We start from the raw sequence: 18391 nt of genomic DNA, 5'->3' as shown, positions 1-18391 counted from the left end.
TCCTCCAGATCATTTATGAAGATATTGAACAAAACCGGCCCCAGGACCGACCCCTGGGGCACTCCACTTGATACCGGCTGCCAACTAGACATGGAGCCATTGATCACTACCTGTTGAGCCCGACAATCTAGCCAGCTTTCTATCCTCCTTATAGTCCATTCATCCAGCCCATACTTCTTTAACTTGCTGGCAAGAATACTGTGGGAGACCGTGTCAAAAGCTTTGCTAAAGTCAAGGAATAACATGTCCACTGCTTTCCCTTCATCCACAGAGCCAGTTATCTCGTCATAGAAGGCAATTAGATTAGTCAGGCATGACTTGCCCTTGGTGAATCCATGCTGACTGTTCCTGATCACTTTCCTCTCCTCCAAGTGCTTCAGAATTGATTCCTTGAGGACCTGCTCCATGATTTTTCCAGGGACTGAGGTGAGGCTGACTGGCCTGTAGTTCCCAGGATCCTCCTCCTTCCCTTTTTTAAAGATGGGCACTACATTAGCCTTTTTCCAGTCATCTGGGACCTCCCCCAATCGCCACGAGTTTTCAAAGATAATGGCCAATGGCTCTGCAATCACATCCGCCAACTCCTTTAGCACTCTCGGATGCAATGCATGAAGTAGTGGAGCTCTTGCCTGTCTGTAATACTAATTGGCCCAAAGCATGGCTACTTCCCTGAGGCCATGTCTACACTACGATATTATGTCAATCTAACTTAAGTCAGCACACAGCCACAGCAGTGATTAAATCGCTTGTGTGTGTGCTTTCAGGAGCGCTTGTATCCATTGTATTGTAGCATTGTAGGATGGCTTCTGAAAGCCAGTAACAGACTTCCACAGCTAGGTTAATGCAAGGCAGCTTGTCCATCTAACTCTGTAGTGTAGACCAGGCCTGAGAAGTAGCCTGTCTATCTTTATATAGTGCTACACCTGTGGTTTCTGAAAGCTGCTCTACCCACTGCCCACTCATTCTCCCTCCTATAGTGTTTTGCACCCTTCAGAGTTATAATTAAGCCCCAAACTTTTATTTTTGCCTGTTTTCGTTTTCCCTCACCTACTACAGTAATTACTCTTGTTGTACACAATCATTATTTTCGCAGGTGCAAATAGGCTATACCATTTATTTCTACTATCTTTAATGCTTGTTCCTATTTAAATTCTATGCAGATGGATGGTTGGCCTGTGTTACTCTTGGTTTGCCATTTTGTCTACATTGTGAAATGCAATTTACGCATGATGAAGTCCGATCCATAGAAAACATCTCATAACCTGCACAATATTTAACTAGATGTCTGTGGTTATTAGCTGAGGCAATAGCTTCTTATATTGCATTGTTCTTCCTCCATGTATTAATTTTATATTTGACACAATAAGTCAGTCCCTCAACTCTTGATTCAGTATGAGCAAATGAACACGAATGTTACGTACAAGGATGTTTAAAACAAAAGAGCCTTAATGAAACACCAGTATAAGTTATGCTTATTTCTTCTGTTGCTTCAGTTTTGTAAGTATATGTTTAACTTGGTGATTTCACACACTGGTGTGGAACCACTCGTTATATATTAACTTAGAGCTCAATCCGAAAAGGTACTGAGTGCTCCTGTGAAGTGCCAAGTGCCTTTCACACCCAGTGGGAGTGGAACGCACTCAGCACCATGCAGGACTGGGCCCTTTAAATGCAGGCAACAGCAGGCACTTTAAACCAAACAAATTTTCTGGGCTCTAGTGTGAGACGAGGTTCATACGGTAGTTGTGTAATATTTTCATGCAATGGATTTTCATGCACTTACATTAAATCTCATCTAAAAGAATCAATGGCTGTTGGAAGACTTAAAAATAGAGGTATGTGGATTAGTACTTATTATGTTTACTGTTTGTTATGTTCTCAGTTGTTCTAATTAGGTACTGAAGAATTTTAAAGAAAATCCTGTATCTTGTGTTACTAGAACCTATCTGTGTCCAGGTTTCAGAGTAGCAGCCGTGTTAGTCTGTATTCGCAAAAAGAAAAGGAGTACTTGTGGCACCTTAGAGACTAACCAATTTATTTGGGCATAAGCTTTCATGAGCTACAGCATCCGATGAAGTGAGCTGTAGCTCACAAAAACTTATGCTCAAATAAATTGGTTAGTCTCTAAGGTGCCACTAGTACTCCTTTTCTTCTTTCTATCTGTGTCCAGAATCAGAATATTAGATTGAGATGAATGTTTTCACTCTTTAGTGTCTTTAGCTTCCATGTGACTTCCACCACTGTAGAAAAGGGGTTTTTATGGTTGTGTTTGATCTGAGTAATTTATCTAAATAGAATATCTTTATATTACATGTTATTGCATCTGTATATTGTACAGCTGTGAAGTCTTTTGCACATAGATGGCTAAAGCTGACTCAGTAGACACTTAAATCGGAGCTTAGGGGACTGGTTCGTTAGGAACTATCCATGCCTGCAGTTCCCAAGTCCTCAGACATTTTTTCAAGGTCAGTTCTGGAAAAGTGTTTTCAGTAATATGGTTGTGCCAGTTGTTGTAGCCTCTCTGGGCCTGATCCAGCTCAGTGGGAATCCTGTTATTTGTTTCAGTGGGAGCTGGAGTAGCCTTCTATGCACAGAGTCATATCCTGGTCGACTGGAAGTCAGTGGGAGTTTTGCTATGGACTCCAGTAAAATCAGGCTTCAGCCCGTAGTGCACATTTAAGAATAAGTTAACACAGCAGAAATTTTAAAAGGTCAAAATTATGAAACAGCACTTAGGAAACAGATCAGCTGCTTACATTTTAAGGAAAACAAGTAAATAATCAGCAGTTCAAGCCCTGACCCAATTGAAGTTGATTTACTTTAATGAGACCAGGATTTGGCACAATATGTGCAAACTAGAGTGTTTATCCTTCCTCCTTCTCTGGAATTTATATAACTTTTCCAGAGAAACAGGTCTAGACTGCTGTTGTTTTATAACCGAAGAGAGTTGTATACAAAGGAAGTTCTCTCCCTTCACTAGTAAATGGTACTTGCCATCATTAAGCAAGTGTGGAGGAAATAGTTGACTTTTTTTCTGGATTCACTTTCTAATAGTGCTAATTAGAATCTGAAAACAACAACATAATTTTGCATACAGACTTGCACTTCAAGTCTGTCAGAGAAGAGCAATGGCTGTTTCAGGGATTATAGGATGAGCCCTAGTTTAATTATGGTAAATAATTCTATGTGATAATGCCTGTGTCTTCTCGAAATGAAATAAACCACCCACCTGTTGGAGACTATTTTGGCCCCAATCCTGAAAACACCTACATATGTGAATAGTCCCATGTGACTACCTAGGTAACTTTCTGCATGTGAGTGAACGGGACTAGTCATGTGCGTAACATTACTCATACATGTGTTCGCAGGATCAAGGCTTTAATGATTAATTTTAACTGAAATCAGTATAGATATAAGTATGCTACACTCAAGCAAGTTGCCGAATAGCCAGTTTGCCAGGATGAGGCAGTCAAGTTTGCCAGGTGTTTCTTGTGAGTAAACAAAAGTGAAAAAGAGGTGGAGTAGGAGATCCTCATATATTAACGAGAGGCACCTGTGTACTTAAGGTACAATTACCTAATCTAGCAACTAGCATTTTTCATGGGTAGGAAGTTAAAATGACTAGGTTGCCCCCCTTAAAAGGAAAATGGAAATATAAGTGGAAGTTTATGTAAACAGACTGGGCTCTCCATAACAAAGAAGCATTTATCAAATACTGTCACTATAAAATGAAGGCACCATTAGATTCCATGGCAGGAAATAGTAGCAATTAGACATCATTCTCTCTGGGAAGATAATTTTCCTATTTGTGTAAATGAGTTTGTTCTTACATACTAATATTATTATTATTAATATTAACAAAATGTAATAATGTTTAATACTGTGAGACTTAACCCACTGAAAACTCTTGATTTGATTCTCCTTTCACTTAACACCAGTTTAAATCTAGAATAATTTGTTTTTTATTTTTAGAACCAAAACTTTCCTAGTTGTGCTCACATCTACACCTAAAAATATTCTCAAATGTGACTATTTTTACAAGCACAGATTTAGGACCTTTCATGCACTGTTCTTTGTTAAATGTTCAAAATTCAAAGTACAGAACGTTGCACATAGAATGTTATGGGATTAGTGTATTTAATAGGCTGCAATATAAATGATTTAAAGTGTTGATCTGATCATGAAAAACACTGCATACCAAATATATATATAAATAATGACCCATTGAATTCCAAAAGGCTTTTTAACTAATTAATATATTTTCTTGATTTGGCTCTGGTAGGATAATATCAGTCAGCTGAGATAGCTGGTGCACTTTTTTTACTTTTCTGTTTGTAATATTATACTCTTTCACAGGAAAAGCAGCGTACTTCCAGTGTACTTTGTGAAAAGATTATTTCCTACAGATCTTTAAGATGTTCAGAATTAAAAAACTTTCGTATAAGTTTTGTCTAGCTCAGATAATTACCCATTGCTGACAGTGGATGTCAGCAGTGGGTCAGGTGAACAGGTGCTAAACATATCTAATTGGAAGTGTAGAACAAGAAAAGTATGTTCTGCACTGCTTCAGAAACCATGGGTGAAACAGATGTAAAGTGAGTTGATTTTAATACACTGTTAAAGGTTGGGCTGAACCAATTGCTGGTCCCTTTGTCAGCAATGGGTATTTTTCCTAGCGTAGATAAGGCTATTGATTTTTTTTTTAACCCCTTTAAGAAGAATTTATTCCAGGAAGTATGTTTACTGAGTGATTTTTATAAACAATGATTTTAGAGGTACATAGAAATAATGTATGTACATATATGGGCATATGCATTATGGAGGCCTTTGGGATTTGTATATAAAGCAGGATTAGAATCCCTCTGTTTAATGACGGATTTTAATATTTGGCACAATAACACTTCAGGGAATTGTATTTTCCATGTAATTTTTAAACGAAAGTATTTTCTCACTTTTGCAGAGGCAATATTTTAAAATACTCCCTGACTGAACTTTTGTCCTGATAATTTTGCATTTCTTTGAGTTCCTATGACTAAACAACCACTATCTGTACAAACGCCAAATGCCAAACACACAAATTCCAATAATATCTCAGGCACAGGCCACTTCTGACATTTAAAAACTGAATACACAGAGAGAATTATTCCTTTTACTCAGAATAACCTGTTCGAGCTACACCAATGGAATATTTTTTATACCCATCAGCCATTTCCATTTTCCAGCAGTGCCAGCCTGCCCTGATTTACAATACTGTCCTCACAGAGAGCGCAGTTGGCAGCGCGTCAGTCTCATCATCTGAAGGTCCTAAGTTCAAGCCTCAGAGATGAAGAGCTAGGAAGGCAGGCTGAACAGCAGGGAGCATGAGGATGGGCTGTGGAGGAAAGAGATGGGGATCTAGGGGTCCATGGCGTAACTGTGGTGGAGTGAAACACCACACCCAGAGCACAGAATGTGTTCTAGAGATGTCACGGCAGGCTGTGGGCATTCCTATGCCTTGCTATTCCCTAGATGCCACAAGTCCCATGGTACAAGTTAGAGCAATCAGTAACCCCAGGCTAGGAGCGTCACAAACTACATCCCTTGTTTTTAACAGACAGGCAGCCAAATTCAGGGGGGTGGGGCTGGGGGTGAGAGTGAGGGGGCGGGGGAAGGTCGGTGCTGAAGTTTATTTCAATTACATTTTTTGACCTGAGGTTTGACAAGGTCTTTTGAAAAGGATAAAGTCACTGACAAAAACAGAAGTGTCCATTTTGTTATTTGGAATGTTTATGCAAAGACAGGACTTATTGAAGTAAATTACTGTTGTAAGGAAACTTGCAATCTTACCGTTCAGAATGATACCGTGATTTTACAAGACACAAATTAGTTAGGTTCAGAAACTCCAGCATCAAAATAAATCAGGCAGAAAGGTTTTTCAACAGCCACCTTAGCCTGAATTCTTTCTGGAAAACTAGCATTTTTTCTTTGGTTCTTGTCACAGGTGCACAAGGACAGTACATTATTTTTATTCATATATAGGCTTTTGTATGGCACTCATCACTATGGTATCTGAGCACCTCACAATCATAAATAGATTTGTCCTCAAAATGTCCATTTGAGGTAGGAAATATTATTACGCCCACTTCTTTACAGATGAGGAATTCAGACAGAGAAAGAGTGAGAGCCCAAAGTCGCAAAGAAATAGAATGCAGAACTCCTGTGTCCCAGCCCAGTGCTTCAACCACAACACTATCTGCTCTGTCTGAGATATGAATCTTCCTTTTTTTTAAAGACTTTGGCATTGCTTTCAATACTGGTGAAATTCTGAACATTTGACCTCTACTTTTATTTCCAATTGGTTCATTCTTGACAGCAACTGGAATAACTGAGTTCATTCAAAGTCCAAGGACACCAAGAAAAGGACACTGTAGATAGACCTTGCTGGGTTTTTTTTTGTTTTATTTTTTAACAAAGGGCCTATTTGCTCTGTGGGAGGGGAAGGTTGAGCTTGGCAGGGAGACACAGAGGCATTGAGAGTATTACATTTGTGGCATCATTTCCCTCCTTTCTGGGTGGGGGGTCTTCAGTGGTGAGGATCTGCAGCTATGCAGAGGCAGGCTGGGGCCTTAGAGGGGGCACCACAGACCCCAGAAACTCATGTTTGTGGGTAAATTAGTGCTGTCCCTGTCAGCATTAACATACTGGTGGTCCCCAGCACAGTTTGGAAACCAGGTCCACTTGTCCAAGTGGGGACCAACTATAGTGCAGAAGTTCAAGGCCTCTGGATAGATGGACCATCTGCAGAGCTCAGGGCATCAGTGAGTTTAGGAAGTGGAACCCTTAGCTACTTCAATAACAGGTCAAACTCAGGCCCAATGGAATAATTCTAGGGAAACTCTGTGAGTCTAAATTTGCAGAGTTGCCTGGCCCACACAGTAATAACCCAAATAGTGGAATAATTTGACCCTCAGCAAGTTCACGGATGACACTAAGCTGTGGGGAGAGGATGATATGCTGGAGGGTAGGGATAGGGTCCAGAGTGACCTAGACAAATTGGAGGATTGGGCCAAAAGAAATCTGATGAGGTTCAACAAGGACAAGCGCAGAGTCGTGCACTTAGTATGGAAGGATCCCATGCACCGCTACAGGTTGGGGGCCGAGTGGCTAAGCGGCAGTTCTGCGGAAAAGGACCTGGGGATGAGAAGCCGGATATGAGTCAACAGTGTGCCCTTGTTGCCAAGAAGGGTAATGGCATATTGGGCTGCATTAGTAAGAGCATTGCCAGCAGATTGAGGGAAGTGATTATTCCCCTCTATTCGCCACTGGTGAAGCCACATCTGGAGTATTGCATCCAGTTTGGGGCCTTCCAATACAGAATGTGGACAAATTGGGGAGAGTCCAGTGGAGGGCAACAAAAATGATTAGGGGGCTGGGGCACATGACTTATGAGGAGAGGCTGAGGAAACTGGGCTTATTTAGTCTTCAGAAGAGAAGAGTGAGGGGTGATTTGATAGCAGCCTTCCTCTTTGGAACCCCCCTTCAGGTAGTTGGAGGAGCTCGGCTGTTCTCAGTGATGGCAGATGACAGAAAAAGGAGCGATGGTCTCAAGTTGCAGTGTGGGAGGTCTAGGTTGGATATTAGGAAAAACTATTTCACTAGCAGGATGGAATGGGTTACCTAGGGAGGTGGTGGAATCTCTATCTTAGAGGTTTTTACAGCCCGGCTTGACAAAGCCCTGGCTGGGATGATTTAGTTGGGGTTGGTCCTGCGTTGAGCAGGGGGTTTGGACTAGATGACCTCCTGAAGTCTCATAGAATCATAGAATATCAGGGTTGGAAGGGACCTCAGGAGGTCATCTAGTCCAACCCCCTGCTCAAAGCAGGACCAATCCCCAATTAAATCATCCCAGCCAGAGCTTTGTCAAGCCTGACCTTAAAAACTTCTAGGGAAGGAGATTCTACCACCTCCCTAGGTAACGCAGTCTCTTCCAACCCTAATCTTCTATGACCCTAACTAATTAGACAGTGGCTGCTACTGGATGGAAATGAAGTAAGTTTAAATGTTTAGCTTTCGGGCTATTAGTCTCACTGGTGCCCATTCAGCCTTCATATAGAAGTCACTGGCAGTTGTGACTGTCTGAGGAAAGAACTGGGCACCCTATGTGTAACCGAGTTGATATCAACCCCGAACATAGCTTGCATGAAATGAGCTACTTGTAGCTTCAATTAGTCTGAGATTTTTATTACTGACTTTTGTCAGTTAAAATGATGTATACAGTGATCTAATGCAAAGGAAGCCAGCCATTTATGTAGCTGCCAAAATATGAAGGGATGCTGAACTTTGAAAATGTTGCCATTTATTTTAGTATTATTAAAGAAGAAGATAGTACTGTGATGGGTACCAAATAAAGACTTGTAATAATAACAATAGTAAAACAACTAAGGCTGCGATTTTGGCATATGTCAGGTTTCAGAGTAACAGCCGTGTTAGTCTGTATCCGCAAAAAGAAAAGGAGTACTTGTGGCACCTTAGAGACTAACAAATTTATTTGAGCATAAGCTTTTGTGAGCTACATTTTGGCATAAGAATTTTTAGTAGATTTCACAGCAGAGGTGCAGGGAAAAAAGCAATATGTCACAGAAAGGTCACCAGATGATCCTCCCAGAGCCCTAGAGGGAGGACCCCATAACCAGCCCAATCCCCCTTGAGCCCTCGGGAGCCCTCAATACCACCAACCTGATCCTCTGAGTCCCTGCCTTCTCCCCAAGGGCCTTCTTACCTAACCCTCCTGACTGACAATCCCCTGGTTTAAAATGTGAAGGGGGCAATGGCCCTTTTGCCCCCTTGTCTCTGGCGCAAGTGGAGGCCGGCCTGGGCCCTTCCCATCCCCAGGACAGGAGGCACCACTGCAGAGTGGGCTCATCATGTATTTCATGATTACTGGGAACACTATGGCCTTTGTGCCAAAATTGTAGCCTTAATAATAACAGGCTCATAGTTAAAGTTGTGAGCCACACTGCATTCTTAGCACATGTATCATCATTTAATGGGAAATTATCCCAAAATTATATTGACATTTTTGTAACCTATGAAAATTGCTGGAGCTTTTCACTGTTGTACCTCTATTTTAATGTATTGTTTCTGTAACTTTCCATTACAAGATTTTTGTGATCAGGCAGTTTACTTGCAACTAAAAGGAAAATAAACTTCAAAAAAATCAAAGATGTGAAGGATATATGACAAACCAGAGGTAGAATTAGCAAGAGGAAGACTTTTTTTATTGGAATATAGATAGGAACATGAGAGAGATCATAGCTGAATCTTTTGGAACAGTAAACATGCCCACGGATGTTAATTTCAACTTACACTATGTAATAGTAAAATCAATACAGTAGAACCTCAGAGTTATGAACACCTCAGGAATGGAGGTTGTTCGTAACTCTGAAATGTTTGTAACTCTGAACAAAACATTATGGTGGTTCTTTCAAAAGTTTACAACTGAACATTGACTTTATATAGCTTTGAAACTACTATGCAGAGAAAAATGCTGCTTTCCCTTTATTTTTTTTTTTTTTGTATATGTTTAAGACCCTACTGTACTGTATTTTCTTTTTTCTTTTTTTCCTTTGGGGGGGTTTCTGCTGCTGCCTGATTGTGTACTTCCGGTTCCAAAAAAGGAGTGTGGTTAACTGGTCAGTTCGTAACTCTGGTGTTCGTAACTCTGAGGTTCACCATATATAACTGTAAAAAGAGACTAAACAAATAAAAGCCCTCATGCTAATTTAAAACACTCAGAGGTCCTAAATAACACAGGAAAATAGACTAGAGGCACAGAATTCTTGGAGTTTTTTTTCCCTTTTCTAACATAGTTCAGACTGTTAGATTGCTGACACAGATTGCTGTGACTTTCCTATGCACTATACAAACCTGTAATTGTCCAGAGCTTATTGGCATAGCAACCAAGATAACAGCTCTGTTAAGCTTGTTGGGTATTTCTCTTGCATCATACTGACTCAGTCATGCTATTGAGACCTGTTGCTTCAGTTTTTTTCTATTCTGTAATTGTAATAAACATTGTAGATATTATGAACGAGTGGAACTTTGCAGATTTTTTTAAAATAATTTCTAATCAAGTGTATTGGCTGCTTCATTACAAGGCACTTTTTCAGCAGATAAATTTGTAGTAGATTTTTATACCTGGGAAGGGGATAAGGTAGAACCCTGGCTCCTTTGCCTCCTCTTAAGCACCAGCCATCAGGATGGTGGACATGCTACATGCTGAGGGTGGAGGGTGTTACAAATTACTCCGTCCACCCCTTACTCCTCTACCTCCAGCACAACAGGAAGCAGTGGGATGCATTGTGCCTCACAGATGAAATGCTGCCCCTTGCTGTGGATGATGTGCAGATAACATGATTGAACCTTAAATTAGTCCCTTTGATTCAGGGAGTGCACCTATGCCTTGTTATTTAGTCTCACTAAAATGTCACTTACTGAATGAGCAGGGCACCCTCTGTGAGGGGGCCTCAGCTCTGGAATTCATCATGAGCCCCTTGCTCTGTAAGAGCCCACGTTTTTGGTCCTCCTGAGCATATTGCAGGACCCATTTATTTCCCCAGGCATGTTTGGTGGGGGTCAGTTGAGAGATGTGATGACAACGTTGCAGTTTGATAGTTATTTGGTAGGAGGGAGTTATTAAAAAGCTATTAATAGGTATTTTAAATATAAATATTAAGAATAAGGATAATAGATAAAATACAGCGATGAGGCAATCTGATACCTGGGTGATGGGTGTGGTGTACGAACCTGAAAAGAGCAGAACAGAAAAAGATAGAATCTAAATGGCTATAATCGAGTGCTAGCAGAGAGCCCTCTCTAGCTGTCTCTTATAGTCAGTACCTTTTCCTCTCAGCATGTAGTTCCCCCATCATCTCAATGTACTTTTCACTTAACAGAAAATCTATTTCTAATAATTTTACAAGAACATAGAGAAAACGTGCATGGGACTGAACTTCACTGCTGACTCTCTGTTCCTTCCCCCTGTATTTTGCATCTCCACAGTCTTCCCCTCTTTCTTTTTTCCCCTTAAACTTTTGTGAGTCACAAGATAAAGGTAGAATGCAGCCTTCCTAATTGGAAACAGGAAGTTGTCTTTGTTCGGACACAATGAGCTATTTATTGAACACTGCTCTTCTGTAGTATGAAGCATCTCTTCATGTGATGCTGTCTTAATAATGCCTCTTGAGGTTGGGAACACAATAATAGCATCACAGTGAGCCTCAGTGTGGATATAAATAGCATTCAAAAAGACTGAAAGGCTGAGTCCCTCGTTAAATTGTGTGCAGCTGCAATGGTGTAGGTGGGTGAGTAAGACGAACACTGAGAGGGGACAATGGTAACCTGGTACATAGGGGTCTTTTTTCATTGATAGCATCATTCCATCCTGCTATTGTGTCCACCCTAAACTAGATCTATGTGCCAAATGGAGTGCAGTGAACTCAGTGAAACAATCTCTCAACGCAAATTCAAAAGAACATTTTAAATGATAAAACTGAAGTCTATTTCAGTTATTTATAAGTTGTATTTCAGCACTTCTTTGGAACCAAATTCTGACACACTTTCTTGGGTTGAGCAGTTCTGTATTCCACAAGCAGTCCTATTGCAGTTAGCGTGGATATGTCTACACTAGAGTTGGAGGTGTAAACTCCAGCTCCAGGTGATATACCAGCGCTAGCCCTGATGGAGCTAGAATACTTAAGTAGAAATGAAGCTGTGAGCAGGGGGAGGGGCTAGCCGCCCAGAGTTTGTACCAGTGATCTTGGACAGGATTTACTCAGTGTGGCTAGTTCTTCCTGCTGCAGTTACACTTCTGTTTTTAGAATGCGATCAGAGCTAGTGCAGATGTAGCTCAATGAGCTGGAATTTACACCTTTACTCCTTAGGTATTAACACAAGTAAGAGCATCAGAACCTGGCTTTTAGTGAACGATTATAAAGTAGCTATATGAAGAGACTTGTATTGGTGATGACTCTCACTTGCCTCTGTCAAATTAAGAAAATTAATCAGTTTAAACCATGCAGCCCTTTGAGCCCTTTCCTTAACAGAATGATTCATGTACAGGAATGGGAGATTTAAATGCCAAGATGACAGAGCTATTGAATTTGGAGAATTCCTTTTGGTATATTATTATGTCTGTTAGAAACTTACACAAATAGAAACAACCTTAGTACATTTGAAACCTAATTTATACGTAAAACAGACAAAATTAATTTGCAGTGTATGTGGGTTTGAACTTGCATATTCAAATGTGCTACTATTCCTCACTTTTAAACTGTCCAAATTAAGGGTTTGATACTCTTTCCCTTGAATTCAGTAGAGGAGTTGCTGTTAATTTCCCTGATAGCATGACTCAACCTAATATCCCCAGTGGGACTTGTAAAGGTTCTCATGAGGGTAATTGTTTGCAGGATCAGAGCCTTAGTCTGTCTGAAATGCAAAAGACAGATGCAAATTGCAACATTAGATAAATACTGTAAACCTCAGAAAACACTCTATAGTTTAATAAAAGAGAATCAGTTATTCTAATACTTCCACCTATTCAAAATTGTATTGGGGTGCCCATTATTGTAGGATGATTTAACAAAAAAAACCCCAGAATATTGCATTTACCCCACCCTCCACCATCCTGCCCCAGCTGTGTGCAGTATAGCAAATAATACTCAAGGTGATTTCCTTGAGTATTAATAAGCTCCCAGTCTCTCTCTCTCTCTCATTCTTATTTTAAAACTGGAATTTTAAAAGTATATTTAAAGGAAAGAATCACAAAAATATCAATGGATGAGCATCGGGGTTCCTCCTCCTCCATTGGGAGTATCCTTTCATACAGAAGGTAATGGAACTATTCTACTTCAGACTTTCCCACCTTGAGACTATGGAAGATGACAATCTTGATTAGATAAGAGCTGCTGACATGCAGCTATTGATGTGTTGTGATATTTGAAAAAATATCAATACCCACTAAAAGCTTCCATTTCACTTTCTAGTTCATCTTGCTCCTTCACCATGAAAGATTTTAATATCACTTTTCCTGTGTCACATTTTTTATAATCCTTTTCCACCTGTATTGCACTTCAAATAATCCTTCTAATTCTTTGTCACATGCACTTTAAATCTGTGATTAAAAAGAGGTTTAAACTTCTAAAACAAGTTAAATTTTTTGTTGCTATGGATATTTGTGATGATCATTATCAAGTAATTAATAATACCATTGTGCATATACCAATCTGGAATTTATTCTTGGACTTGGTCTCCCACAGTTTATAATGCCAGCACAACCACTGATTGAATTACATCCTTTGTTACTCAGCTGGGGTCAAATTATTAGTCTGCAAATAATAGGGTATAGTGCAGCTTCTCAGAAGTACCTATAAAAGTGCTATTCAATTTTTCTTATTTCCATCTTTTTGCACAATCTCTAGTAACAAATAACATTCATCTTCTCAAGAAAAGAAAAACTGGAAAACAAGCCACTATTTCTGCTTTAAAGCAGCCTGTCTTGGTTATAAATATGGGTGACATTTTGTATTTGTGGAATAGTGAAACAGACATTTATATTCTGTGAAGAATTAACTTACTGAAACTTGGGCTTGTCTTAGAGGTTGGGAGTCTATGCACCTTTCTTTCCTATAAATATTGTGCTAAAAAGATAGAATAATGTTTCAAATCTAAAGGAAGAATAGTAGGCCTTGTTCTTCTTCCTTACACTAGGGCAATCCCCATAAGTTTGGCTGGTATCTTTATAGTGGACCTTGGTACAGCTGCACTTGGGCACTGTATATATGGTTCTGAATCAGCCTATTTTAAAAAAGAGATATCCAAGTTAAGGAGAAAGTGCAGATACTCATTACTCTCGATAATAGCAAACTAAATTCTGTCCTCAGATACACTCACAAAACTCCCATTGAATTCAGAACTTGTATACACGTATGCAAGGGCAGTATTTTGACCCAATGAAACCACAAAAGTCAGAAATGGGTTTTAGCATAAGCGGATGTCCAAGTATGTAACACAAACAAGTTTATTGCATCATTGTTTGCAATATCCTTTATTTTTGTCTCTACATACTCTAGGGAATACCTAGAATGTTGCAATTACTGAGGTAACAGTTATATAAACTTCTATCTGAGGTGATTGCATGTTTCTAAGAGTGACTGCTGTATTTTGTATCTCATAAACCTATCTAATTATCCAAGGCAAGTTTTTAAGAATGACCATTATAAGACGCCAAACCTGCAGAACTTTCTGATGGAAATATTGGTTAAGTGCCTATAGAGAGTGTGAGTGAAAGTTTGAACAGCAGTCACTGATATACTGCACTATTATAACGTGGTAAAACTATATTTCCAGTCCATTTCTGATATCTCTGCAGTTTCATATACGTGATGGACTTACCCCCTCAAATCCATCCAAAATGCTGATCCTAACATCATCTTCTAGTCTGTTAATCCCTCAATAAGTTCCCTCTCTTCTAATGCATGAAACACAAACTTCTTGTCCTTATTTATAAAGCCTTCAACAATTTAGCCCCTCCCTAGATATCAGACCTATTATCTTATTCAAGACTTCCTCCTGCCATCACTCCACTAATGATTCCAGACTCATTCTCCATTTCTCTAACAAGCACTTTTGGGCTTCCTTAGTCCAGATTCATAAAGCCAGTATCTTGTCCTCCTTCAAGTCCTTCCTCAAAACTCACCTTGTCTGTAATGCATACAATAAAGAACAGCCTAGTAATGAGTAGGCAGGTGGAAAGCTACAGTCATTATTACAGACTGGCTAAGAATTCCACATATGCTGTTATATTTATGTGTTACCACATTTCCCCCGGCCCACTTGTCTCATCCACCTGCTATGTCACCTTTTAGATTGTAAGGGCTTGTCTACCCTTGAAATGCTACAGCTGCTTCAACGGAGACACTACCCACACTCACAGGAGGGGTTCTCCTGTCATCATAGATAACCCATCTTCCTGAGAGGCAGTAGCTATGGAAGAATTCTTCTATCAACCTAATACTGTCTACACTGGGGATTTTTCACACCTCTGAGTGATGTAGCTATGCCGATGTAAATACCCAGTGTAGACCAATTCTAAGGCCCAGATCCTCAAAGGTATTTAGGCACCTAACTCCCATTGAAATCAATGGGAATTAGGTGCCTAAATATCTTTGAGGACTTGTGCCTCAGTGTTTTGGATCAGGGACTGTCATTTATTTTATGGTTTTGGTAGGAGTCACCAGATGGTCTTATCTTCCTTAGCCTGCAAGCACTGTTCAGACTTGGATGCATTGTAAGTTTTACGATTTGTTCTCTGTCTTAATCTCTTTAATTCAAGTCAATGGTTGGGACAGAGTCACATCCTGGGAACCAGGCACTGGTGTTTGGGCTGAAATTTCTGAAAGAGGTTTGCCCTCTTGCTGTTTGTGACTACCTCCATTCAAGGACTGGTGTATTAGTGTAAATAAAGCAAGCAAGCTACCCTGAGGAAATACCCCACATCACCCATTACTCTGCATCACTGATTTTTTTTCTGTAATGGAAACTGATGTGCATGACCCAACATCTGTTATTCATTGGCAGATGGATGACAAAATATTTGCATGACACCTTACATAATGGGGCCCAGGATGGCTGAGACACTACTGCAATTTAAATATTTAAGTGAGGAAGATGCATGTTTGTTTGTAAATATGTGATTCCCTCCTAATTATATTCTGCTTGGCAAACGTGAGACTGAAAGGTGATCTCAGTATGCTTTTCAGGTACTTAAAATGGACTTAAGATCAGTTACACCATTTAAGCAAGTGGGGGACTGGGTCAAATAATTCACACACTGAAACTGCAGAAAGAAATACTTGGGTTTGTTATGAAGGTGATCATTTTATACCAGATTGCTATTGGAATGTGGAACAGTGGCTGAAGACAGTGTAAATAATGAAAATTTGACCAAAGGCAGTGATCATTAATTCAGGCACATGTAATAACTAGAAATATATAGTGAATAGCAAAATGAGGCAGGGCATGCTTGACACTGAGTACTGGTTCTCTCCAATCACAAATTCTGTGTGTTTTGCATTGACAGCATCATCCCTATGGGGCCAATCCACCTGTGGAGTAACTATAGAAATAAATGGAGTTGCACCAGAGATGGATTTGGCCTTACACATTTGAAATAAAAAGGTAAGCGTTTTAAACCTACCACAGCTTGGAAGACTCACATGGAAAACCAGGCATTATAAGTGAAAGTCCTTGCAAGAGGTGGGGAAGACGGGCTTTGAAGCTGAAGATTAAAGTCAGTATTTTCTCAATGCAGCAAATGAGAATGCAATTTGTAGAGGACCAACAGCTGAGGAGAGGGTGTGGGAACCAGAAATACATTCAACGGCTGGGAGGTTGTTGAAAGTTAAGATCAGGAGAACAGATAATTTGGAGGGCTGCAATTTCTCCTGCTCCTGCCTCCCCCCACCTCCTTCATATTCAATCCCTAATTGGCAGCCGACTTGAACAAAGGTAAGCAGCAATGACACCCAACACAGAAGGGGAATCGCTTCATTATTAATGTGTGCAAATGCCACCACCCTCCTAGTTTAAGTCTTGATCTGTTTTTGATAGGATGATAATTAAATTCAAACACAGCACAACAAACAGCCCCACTTTGTCTCTTGCAGGGCGGAGGGCGAGGGAAAGGGGAATCAACCGCTCAATTACTGTGTGCACAGCACTTTGAAAACGTAAATCACTCACTAGGTGCTAAGTATTTCTCGGCAGCCCCAAGCCTGGGCCAACGTTGTTTTGGTTGCAGATGGAGGGGAGCATGGACTCTGCCTCCCAAGTGGGAGGGGAGGAAAGGCTAGAGGGGGCCAGCAGCTGGGACTATCCTCTCGTGTTGGCTTGCTGAGGAAGGCTGGGGACTCTGTCATTGAAAAACGAGCAGTGGGGGAAGAATAGCTTCTTCTAGCCCCTCCCTGTAGAGGCCAGGGCAGGCCCCCCAGCCTGCCATAGTAGCTGCTGGGAGAGACACAAGGGTGGGTGAGGGAATATTTTTGATTGGACCAACTTCTGCTGGTGAGAGAGACCAGCTTGCCCCGCTCCTCTCCCCGGGCTGCTCTCACAGCCTTTGAACCCCGCACCACCCCTGCCGCTCTCTGAAGAGCTGCCGCCTCCCTCAGTGGGTCTCGCGTTTCCCTCCCGGCTGCTGCCATAGCGATGTGGAAACAGATCGCTCCGTCTCCCGGGGAGCCGCGCGGGGGAAGGACGCCTCGGAGCTGCTGCGGCGGCCCCCTCGGCTTCTGAGCCCTGCCTGCTGCCCTGGGCCTCCGGGCTCCTCCCAGGTAATGGGCTCCTGCTCCTTCTCCGGCCCCGCGCTGGGGCAGGGAGGGGACACCGCTTTCTCTGCCCTCCTAGCTGCGAGTTTCCTGCTGGGAGGATGGGTGAGGCCGCCTCTGGCGAGCAGCGGGGCAGGTGCTTCTGCCTGAGCCAGCCCGAGCGAAGACTTGGGGAAACCCCGGGCCCCTCTGGCTGGCTGAGGCACCAATGGGCTTTGGCTGCCCCATGGAGCCCGGGGTGTGCCGCATGCTGCTTTCCGCCCTCGTTGCGTGGGGGTAAATAAGGTTTGCAAGTTCGTCTTCTCACGGCCCTTCACGTGTCTCTACCCCCCCACACACACCCCCCGTAGTTAGTTCTCCAGGAACTGGGGACCAGGAAATATAAGCGTCTGGTCTGTACTGGAATCGGTGGCAGTATTTGGAGGTGCGCTTCTCTCTGCGCACACCGCTGTCCCGCCAGAGTAGGGCCAATGGTGGATGAAATGTTAGGAAAAGATGCGTGTTACTGGGCAAGCTGATTGGGGGGACTAAAAAATCCTCCCCTGTTTGCATGACAATAGAGTGAAAGGCTTCAGAGCGGTAGCCCTGTTAGTCTGCAGCAGCAAAAGTAGCGAGGCGTCCTTGTGGCCCCTTAGAGACTAACAAATGTATTTGGGCATAAGCGTTCCTGGGTTAGATGAAGTGGGTTCTAACCCACCAAAGCTTCTGCCCAAATACATTTGTTAGTCAAATAGAGTAAAAGTAGCAGCAGTTTTCAATAGGCAACAAAATGAGGGCAGGCTTGAACTTCAAGCCCTTGGGATTTCGTCAGAAAGCTCTCGCCCATTTCTAGTTAACAAAGCTTCTGTTAAATCATTAGAATAAGCCTCTCCCAGCTAAACTCTTGTAGGGGGCAACTAATCAAACATAGTGCGACAAGGCAGACTCAAGCTGAGACTATTTGAATGAGGGGAATTAAAATATATATGGGGGAGATTTTAAGCGTCGCATTGAAACACACACTGCAAAACCTTTTTCTCCCTAGGGAACAA

The 18391-nt window shown here is 41.5% G+C and overlaps 1 protein-coding gene across 9 annotated transcripts in view; it reads left to right on the top strand.

Moving 5' to 3' along the window:
• SPATA13 (spermatogenesis associated 13) overlaps positions 1-18391 on the top strand; it is a 326208-nt gene that overhangs the window by 217782 nt on the left and 90035 nt on the right. The window contains exons 1-2 of one of the 9 annotated variants that reach the window (XM_048845926.2): positions 1710-1835; positions 16118-16215. The exons of 5 other annotated variants lie outside the window; for them this stretch is intronic. The gene's annotated coding sequence lies outside the window, so the exon portion shown is untranslated. Of the gene's footprint in view, positions 1-1709; positions 1836-16117; positions 16216-16394; positions 16546-17090; positions 17367-18391 lie in introns of those variants that run through there. 3 more of the 9 variants (XM_048845918.2, XM_075127438.1, XM_048845912.2) reach the window with 3 other exon arrangements.

The sequence above is a fragment of the Caretta caretta genome, chromosome 1 (assembly GCF_965140235.1).
Source record: "Caretta caretta isolate rCarCar2 chromosome 1, rCarCar1.hap1, whole genome shotgun sequence".
In the NCBI taxonomy this organism is placed as follows: domain Eukaryota; kingdom Metazoa; phylum Chordata; order Testudines; family Cheloniidae; genus Caretta; species Caretta caretta.
This window is presented reverse-complemented; position numbering and strand designations above follow the sequence as displayed.